Source organism: Lipophrys pholis, assembly GCF_963383615.2.
Source record: "Lipophrys pholis genome assembly, chromosome: 13".
NCBI lineage: Eukaryota > Metazoa > Chordata > Actinopteri > Blenniiformes > Blenniidae > Lipophrys > Lipophrys pholis.
Window position 1 is genome coordinate 2,317,076 of NC_137632.1, and position 10,593 is coordinate 2,327,668.

A 10,593-nucleotide genomic window follows, 5' to 3' on the forward strand; every position below is an offset into this window, starting at 1 on the left:
GAGGTGGCGGCTTTCTGCTATTCCAGTTGGAATAGCAATAAAATTGAAGAAGGACGTTTAAAACAACATTCTGAACCCTACATGCACGGTGATGTGTTGTACTCAGATGTACATAATAAATGTAATCCAGAAGTTTGCAGCTGTTGTGCTCTGGCTTGGCCTCGCTGCTGGACCTGATCCAGTTCAATGACGTAACTAACCCAGTTACCCTGCGAAAATAAATAAAAACTGCTGACTACTGCACTTCTAAACCCCCCAAAACAGGCATTGCATAAAGCTTGTAGTGTGAACATTAACAGAGAGTCACGGTGTATAAGACTTATCTGTACCACCACCAGCTCTCCACGCTCTTTGTGTGGGTAGCGTGTTTGCTCTGCCTCGCATTATAAACCAATATTTGCTATTTTATACAAACATTGTATGACATAAACACAAACAGGCCACAAAATGTAGCAGATGAAACAGCAAGCAACTGTTTTCTTTTAAATAGGAAAGTGGGTGAAATTCAGAAATGATGATGATGATCTCTGCTGTAACATGGATAAAGCTAAGCTTCTTGGTCCTTGGATTAAAGTGCAGCTTTTGATAAAAGGAGATTCCCATATAGTTTTGAAAAGATTTGGTTGGCCTCTCTGGTGCTGTCCTTAAGTGATTCAGTTCCCATCTCACAGTATGGACACTTCAGTCAACTGATCGTTGAATGATTGTTAATAGAATGGTTTGAAATGGGTTTACTCTGCAGGTTGGAGGAGGCTCAGTCTCTGTAATGGAACTAACTCATGGACTCCAAGTGGAGCAGCTGCTCCTCCACATTGAGATGTGGAGGCCAGTGGAGGTGTTCTGGAGTCTGATTATGAAGCCCCCTGGTCCCCTCCCATTAGAGGTTTACCAGGCACTTCCAGCTTGGAAGAAGCTCCAGGAGCTGAGACCAGCACCTGCTGGAGACATAACGTCTTGAAGTCCTACCAAAACAGCTGATTGAAGGAATGTCAGGAGAGAGGATGGATCAATGGATGGCTTGAATCTACTGGCTGTCCTGACATCTTTCATATCACAGCAGATCAACAGCAGATATGCATCATCCGGGATCCTACATACACTCCCCTCCCTGCATCCAGAGGGTGTTTATCAAGTTAACAGGTTTTGACATGGTTCTAGGGAGGCACAAACAGGTTATATCAAGACACAAAAACCAAGAAGGCTTCAGAACCTTCAACCAGAAATGCAACAAAACAATGGAAACCCGAAAGTTTGGTTGAAAAACAAACCAAAGTCAAAACAGCAACAGACACAAACCAGAGCAGGGGGGTCAAACAGGGGGGTTCAGGAGCCACATGCTGAACTGAACATTCCTCTTCGGTGGGCCGGACCAGTGAAAGAGTACCATGATAACTTTTAAATTCAAACTTTAAAGTATATCAAGAGTATACATGAGGAAAATGTCTATTTTCACAAAACCAACAATTACTAACAGAAATGACAACAATCTCGACATAAAGCTCATTTTAACGAAACCTTCTCGTCCAAAAGTCAGTGAAATGTCTAGAAAATGTCCCCAATAGTTGTTGCATTATGCTTGTTTTTCAAAACTCAGCCTGACAGCGTGGCTTTGAGGCGAGTTTGATCAGAACGAGGCAGCTAGATTTCACGGCAGAATCACTGATATCTCAGCTTGAGTCTCAGTGTTGTGTTGAGTTGCTTCTCTTGAGAAACTTGTTTAAAAAAATCAATGTTTGCTTTGAGATTTGTATAATTTGCTTGGTGGTTTGGCCAGATTGGAGCCTCTTGCAGGCCAGTTTTGGACCACGGGCCTTATGTTTGACACATTTGGACAGATGTGTGAGAACATCTGGAACAAAAACTGAGGACGATCCATATAGTGTAAACACATGGGCAGTGGCCAAATAACTAGGCACACCTCACACAATCAAGGGTGAGGCGTCACGGGCGAGGACACAACATGACACATGAACATGCAAAAACATAAACATCCACTTGGCAAGAATCTGAATATTATGGATAAATTAACCAGCTGGTGGTTGTAGTCATGTTGAGGGAGAAAGAACTACACAAACAATGAGACTCTGTTGAGCAACATTAGTGCATAAAGGTCTGTAGACACATGCGGTACCAAGACTGGAGCTTTAACCTTGACTCAGGCATGCAGTGTCCATCATGTTGTGCACGTACTGCACAGTATAGGCTCTCAAGTGCATTTTCAATCAGCAATAACAAAGATCTGCACATTAACGTTGAGTTTTTTGATTCCCAATACTGTCAAGTTCTTCAGATGAAGGACTTAAACTACTCATACATCCAGAGGCGAATCGTTCTACAGCGTGGGAGCGTGACAACAGAAGATGGCCTTTTAGTACTTTTATAAAACACAGTGGGATTATTTGTGGAGTGGAGAAGCTGTGTCATCTCTCTGCCTGGGACATGAGGACAATCCTAAGCTTTGAAACAAGCCTGAGAACTTTAAAATGAATTGTTCAAGATGCTGGGAGCTGTTGTTAAATGGCCCTCACTGATCATTGTCTTTTATATTAAATACGCTTTTAGTAAGATAACCAAGTTAACTGGAACGATAGCATTGTTCAAAACCTTCAAGAACGTTCAAGAAATTTTGACTTTTCAGCCTTAAAAAAATGACAACAAAGTTCAATAGAAGAAGCTTCAGTCAACAAAGATAATTTAACAGACATTAAAAAAACAGAAATCTGGGTAAAAACATGATGAATAGATTTCACCTATTATGTGCATGTTCACCTGTTCAGGAGACTCAACTTACTTTAAAGGTCACATTATGCAAAATTGACTTTATGATAGTTGTTAATAGTAATATGTGTCCTATTGTCTGCGTATGAGGCCCCAGAAGTGAAGAAAGTCTCTCATTTCTCGCACTTTCTTCACCTTTTAGCAAATGTGTGCTCTTACAGGCAAAATCTGAGATTTTCCCTTCATGACATCATGCAGGGAAATAACCACTCCCTCTGGAAGTGGATACTCACTTTAACCCTCCCACAGGTAGATGAGCTCTGCCCTCTAAAATTTTGAGTGAACACCATCTTTTCTCCCTGAGGGGGCTTTTCCACCGGAAAGAACCAGGTTCTAGTTCTGATCCAGGCCCAGACTGAGCACCAGTTCTTTGTCTTTCCACCTCCAAAGCCCCGGCCTATCAGGGGCTAAACTAGTGCTTAGCTGGCCCCACATCGTTTCTGGGCCAGAGCGGAGCCAGACCGGGGCCATCTGACGTGTCATCAGCTGGGGGCGGAGTTATCGCTGGAGTTATCACTACCTACAAGGCGGAAGAGATTCTGAACCACCATTCTGAAAACCACAGCTAACACGGAGCCCCAGAGTGGTTATAGAGAAAAAAATAAAAATAACGCGTGGGAACGATATAATAAGTCGTTCCCTGAAGTTAATAATACGAGGGAACAAGATCATTTATTCCGCGATCGTGGAGCCGTGGTTCTCCAGAGTCCTGCAGAGCTCCTCTTGTCACACTACATCAGCTGGTGGATCTAGAATCTAGAATCAGTTCTTTTCAGGTTTTTCATGGTAACATGATTGTAACTAACTTCACTTCCAGGTCTTGTCTGGTGTTCTGACCGCAGGCTGAGGTCTGCATGAGGCAGCAGGGGGCGCTCCGCTATGAGACGCTCTACAGAACTTCTTTATAATGAAGCCAGACTTTTGGTTCCTCAGGAACTACTAAACAAACTACAAACTACTGGAAATGAAAGCTTGGAGTTTTTAGAGCTAAAATGAGCCTTTTAACGGCTTCATGTGAAAGAGAACTTTAATCAGAGTGTTTAGCTAGGTTGCCATGGAAACAGCTTTCAGAGCAGCGTTCTATCATTCTACACCTCCATTCCTCCATGTTGAAGCTTTTGATTCAGACACGTCCAGAAATAAAGTGAAAGGAGCAGAAAGTCACTATGGAATGTTGGAATGGTGGAAAAATAAGACCAAAACTCTTTCACATTATTATTATTATTATTATTATTATTATTATTATTATTATTATTATTATTATTATTATTATTTTTATTATTATTATTATTATTATTATTATTTGTCCCAAAGGCAACCAACCACATTTTGTTCTTTTGTGTCTATTGAAAATTGTCTTGACAATGGATTTCCTAAAATATTAGAACGAAGCCAAACACTGGGCACGCCCACTTTCACCAACATAAAAAGCAGGAATCCTCACAACTGGAAGGCCAGTTCCTGTTTTAAGAAAGAGTTGTATAATGGTTCATTTACACACAGGCAAATCTAGTTTTAAATTTAGAATTTTTATGCCATTTCAACAAGAAAGACAATACCACTGCAATCGAAATACCAGAAACACACACACGCACACACGCACACACACACACACACACACACACACACACACACACACACACACACGCACGCACACACACGCACGCACACACACACACACACACACACACACGCACACACACACACACACACACACACACACACACACACACACACACACACACACACACACAGAGATTAGATCATAATGAGTAATTTATGAACGGCCGTTATCTGGCGAGGCAGAAGAAAATCGATGTGCGTAGAGTTTTTGGCAGCGTCCTCTGCACAATCAGATATTTGCACCCACATGCAGGACAAGAGTGAATAAACTGAGCGATCACATAATCAGAGCTTTAGTCAACTTGAGACTGCAGACAGTGTTTGCTTTCTAAAATATTCTGCCTGGCGTGCATTGGAAGTCAATTCTTATCATATTGCCACCGTGCTTTTTGATTGTATTGAGCAATTAGACATGAACTTAAAACAGAAACCATCATAAAGTCTTGTAGGTTAAGATCTTTATTTTATGTTTTCAGCTTATCACACAGTTTACATGTTTGATTTGATTAATAGTAAGAGTTGTTTACATCCATCCTCTGTACCACTTAAACCAACTAAGGATTGAGACAGAGACAGACAGTAACACATACAGTGGCTTTCAGAAGTATTCATAGCCCTCGGACATTACAGCCACAAATGTAATTAGAGTATTGATCAGAGAAGCAGCCCAGAGGCCTGTCGTAACTCTGGAGGAGCTGCAGAGATCCACAGCTCAGGTGAGATGATCTGTCCACAGAACAACTATCAGGCTGAAATCCACAAATCACGGCAGGAAGAAAGCCAATGTTGAAACAAAGCCAGAGGAAGTCCCGTTTCCAGTTAGTGAAACGCCATGTTGGAGACACAGTAAACATGTGGCGGAAGCTGCTCTGCAGAATACTCTGTGTGGTGAACTAGCGCTGCACAACAACCCGAACACACCATCCGCACTATGCAGCATGGTGGAGGCAGCATCATGCTATAGGGATGCTTTTCCTCAGGGGCAGGGAGGCTGTTCAGAGCTGATGGGAAGAAGGATGGAGCTAAATAAAGGACAATCATGGGGAAAACCTGTGTGACCGGGGTAGAGGTTCCCCTTCCATCATGACAACCAGCCCAAACATCCAGCCACAGTAACTATGGAAAGATCGAGATCAAAGAACGTTCAAGCCAAAGTCCAGACCTTCATCAAAATTAAAATTTCTGGCATGACTGGAAAACACGTCTGCACATACATCTGTGTACTTGCAATTCTTGATTTGCATAAAAACGTTAAAAAAATATATGTGTGTTTTCTTTGTGCTGCGACAGCCACAGGCAGCACACTGGTACAGAGGCTGTCACCGCCACGCTCACGTTGGTCTTATTTGTCATTTCGATGACTGATCGTTGCCCCTTACCCCTCATTGAACAAACATAGGAGGAGAACAACAAGGGTTGTATTTGCCCGTGCCGACGACATATAGTGTTAAAGTTTCTGAGTTCAAGAGGTAAACCGGGGTTGTGCAGGCTGGGTGGAGTGCACGCTCTGTTTGGAGAAGCAGGCATTGTGGAGCTCTCTCCTAAGTACACTGGATTTTATGTCAACGTGCACGTTCACATCCTGTAAATATAGTATCTAGTCTATTGCATAAGCACGGAAGGATTTTTCAAAGAAATACAGCTACTACAGTAGTAAACAGCTCTGCTGCTGTGCACACTGTAGCAAAGGATTGTGGGTAAATTCAGAGCTACAACAAGTGAAGTCAACTTTTGAAAATGTCACAAAATCAACTTATGATTCACTAGAAATATACAAACATACACATTCTTCAAGATGAGTGTTGAAAACATTCCTGCGGATGAGGCTTCAGTTCATGTGGTTCCGGTCTTCCTGGGCCGGCGCTCTGACACCTTCAGGACCAGAAGAGAGGTTCTGTCACTTTACATGGAATCAAATTCACACATTTCCCCTTAAAAAGGAGGTGAACACAAAGTATATAAAGTGCTGATCTATGAACATAAACTGTTCTACGTTGCATTTATGAAGTTTCATTTACGATTTAAGATGGTAAATATTTCATTACCATTTCATTTGTGTGTGTGTGTGTGTGTGGGGGGGGGGGGGGGGGGGGCTTTATTGGACAAGTGAAAACATTTGATATCTTCCACAGTCACAGAATTAGAGCTCATACATGCTGAAAAAACACAAAGCAAGTCAAAATCCTATTTTGGCTATTTTGTTTTTAATGCTGCTTCATATTAATAATTATGAGATATATAATATAAGATTAATATAAGATTGGAACAGTCAGTAGTGCATAGGATGTGACAACAGGCGTAAACAACCCCAACAGACATCCACTAGGGAATATTTTGAATTTAGAGGCATTTTTTTTAAACTATAAATTATTTTACAAAGTATGGATTTAGTCTTTTTGGCACTTAATAGATTTGATGATACAATGACGTTCATATCTCTCCCTACAACCCAATGTCTTTGTTTTTCGACTGTGTTTAAATATCATTATCTATTGCTTTATACAGGAGTCCTTTGTGAATGTAATCTTTAGTAGCTTCTACAATTTTCCTGAACTGATTTCCGTAGATATTATTTCAACCTGAGCTTGGTAAATATTAGAAAATATCCACTAAAGGTTTGGATATAAGAAAAGCTTGTGGCCGACACTCAGCATAGTTTGAGCCCAGAACATCCAAACTATCTTTTAAATGAAAAAAAAATAAATATATATATATATATATATATATATATATATATATATATATATATATATATATATATATATATATATATATATATATATATATATATATATATATATATATATATATATATATATATTTTGCTATATATATATAGCAAGAATCTATCCATCCATCTATTCATTTTCCTGCAGGTGGAGAGCCCACAGGAAGGTGGCGCCCGGCGTGGGACTTGAACCTTTTATGACTCTGGTGGCATCAGCCATTTTCCATGGAGTGGTCTGCTGGAGCAGCAGCACTCCGGCTGCAGACAGGAACCAACTGAACCAACTGGTGAGGAAGGCCAGCTCTGTCCTGGGCTGCCCCCTGGACCCTGTGGAGGTGGTGGGAGACAGGAGGATGTTGAAGAAGCTTTCATCCCTGATGGAGACCGTCTCCCACCCCCTACATGGTACCGTCACATCACTGGGCAGCTCCTTCAGTGACAGGCTTCTCCACCTGCGGTGTCTGAAGGAGAGACTCCGCCGGTCCTTCCTCCCTGCTGCAGTCAGACTCTTCAACCAAGCCTGCTCCCAGGAGACCACTGCACACCACCACCGGACAATATCACTCCACTGCAACTGGGCAAGAAGTGGTGCTATAACTACAATAATCTATAAGAACGTATTTACTATGTAAAATACATTCCACCCCCATATTCTGTACATGTCCACACTTATAGGCACCGTGTGCATATTCTTCTATTATATTGTATTTTTATCTGCTTTTTTTAGTTCCTGCTATGTGTACTTCTTTCTCTTTACTATCCTGTTGTACCACTGCAAATTTCTCCACATGCGAGATAAATAAAGAGATATCTTATCTTATATCTTATCTTAACCCTCTACTTTGAGATTGAGAGTCTCATGCTCTACCAGCTGAGCTAAAGCTGGGGAACATTCGTCTGTAAAAGAGGGTGAAGAAGAGGGAAGAGGGGGAAGAAAGGGAGGAGGAGGGGAAAAGAGAGAAAAATCCCGCTCAGTGCTTGCAAATGTTGTTGTTGTTTCTTGTGAAAAGCTTGCATAATATGTTTTAAGGTGTCAAAGTCCAAGTAAAATACAATGAAACAAAACAATTTATACTCATAATACTACTGATGTACCTAAATCTGCCACTACAGTACTAGTAACTAAAGTCGGTGTTTTAAAGGTGCTGACAAATCAAATTTAGCACGCGATGTTCCCAGTGTAACACTGCCGCCTTCTAACAACCCAAAAGACCCTCAGACACGCTATGAATCACTATTTAATACAGATATATCACACATGAAATATACTGCACAATATTACTAATGTTATTTATTATACACACATTTAGTAAAATAGTTTCAATATATAAAAAAAAAAATGTTTAAAATGATAATAAATATATATATATAGATATATAGATATTTATAATAAGAAATAAACCTATTATATACATACATAGTATGAAAGTGGCAATAATACTGTAATAAGGTACAATATACTGCAGTACAGGTTTCTTGAAAGCACACAAATTAAAACACAAAACTTCAAGAAACCTGGACTTTAACGATGCACAAATTAAAACTTAAGAGGTTTTCCTTATTGCCCCATCAGCCTCAGACACTCTTTAGTGATTCGTTCAGTTTTTGTTCAACATATTTTGTCCTTAAACTGACGACGTCCCGTCTCTGCTGCTGCACATCAGCAGCTTCTGCTCTGGTTGGTGTGACGCTTCTGATGGGTTTCCTTCTCCCTGCACAGCTGTGTCACTGGCTGGGGCAGTAGCTGGGGCTGGGGCAGTAGCTGGGCTGGGGCAGTAGCTGGGCTGGGGCAGTAGCTGGGTTTGGGGCAGTCGATGGGGCTGGGGCAGTAGCTGGGCTGGGGCAGTAGCTGGGATGGGGCAGTAGCTGGGCTGGGGCACTGGCTGGGCTGGGGCAGTAGCTGGGGCTGGGGCAGTAGCTGGGCTGGGGTAGTAGCTGGGGCTGGGGCAGTAGCTGGGCTGGGGTAGTAGCTGGGCTGGGGCAGTAGCTGGGGCTGGGGCAGTAGCTGGGTTGGGGCAGTAGCTGGGTTGGGGCAGTCGATGGGGCTGGGGCAGTAGCTGGGCTGGGGCAGTAGCTGGGTTGGGGCAGTAGCACTGGTGGCACAGGGTGGAAAAAGGTCAGTCCCTGCTGAACAAAGGTACCTGGATCAGGGACCTGGATCAGGGACCTGGACCAGGGACCTGGATCTGGGACCTGGATCAGGGACCTGGATCAGGGGGATTTGCAGTGGAATCAAGGTGACTTTGGGATGTCTGAATCTGGGTCCATGTCAGAGGACATTGTCTCTGAAGGTTCAGGTTTGGTTTAGCTGCTCAGACATTCCTCCCACCAAACCTTCACCTTTCAAACTTGAAAGAGAAAAAACAAAAAAACCAACATTCACATGCTTCTGGTAGGTTTGGTGAGCTGAACCATGGATAATAAGATATTTAAAGACTAGAATGGTGACGTAGGAATGGCTCGTAAAATAAGTGAGTCTCCAGCTTACTCACCATTGTTATAGTTCATTTCCACACACACACACACACACACACACACACACACACACACACACACACACACACACACACACACACACACACACACACACACACACACACACACACACACACACACACAATTCTTATCAATTCCCACCCCGACTCACCAAGTATCAGCCCTGTCTGATGTGGCATGTCAAAATAAGAGCCCACTGAAAGGGCAAACGTGAGCTTCATCAATGCTAAATTTGAACTGAGATTAAAAAGAATTTCCCTGATATCATTGAACCATTCCAACTCAGACTGATAGTAGGTCATCTCAGGATGTCACTCACCAAGTATCAGCCCAATTTGATGTGGTATTTCAAAATAAGAGCTCTTTGAAATAGCTCATCTGAGCACATATCACTTTAACTTTTAACTGATATTAACTGGAAATTCCCTGTTTTAAAGTTTGATTAATTCCATAATTAATAGTTATCATGAAGTCATTTAAGATCACAGTGATGGAGGGCCATCCCAGGATACCACTCAGTTAATATCATCGAATTCTGATGTGTCATTTCAAAATGAAAGCCCTTTAGAAATTCACCAAAAAAAGTGCTTTCATCTGATATTGAATGACTTCATGTTAACTAGGGATTATGGAATTAATCAAACTTTAAAACAGGCAATATCATATCAAGTGTTTGGTCATATTCAAATTTTTGAATGCCTTTTATTTTGAACTGACAAATCAGAATTTCCTAATAGTGACCAAATGGTATCCCAGGACAGTCCACTATCACTATGATGTGGAATGACTTCATGATAACTAGGAAATCTGGAGGTAATCCAACATGAAATCAAGAGATATTACCATGAGTGTTTGGTCATATTAAAACTTTCAATTGGCTTTTATTTTAAAATGACACATCAGATTTAACTGGGACTTTGTGAGTGAAATCTGGGGGTGGCCTACTACTATGGGTCTGAGTTGGATTG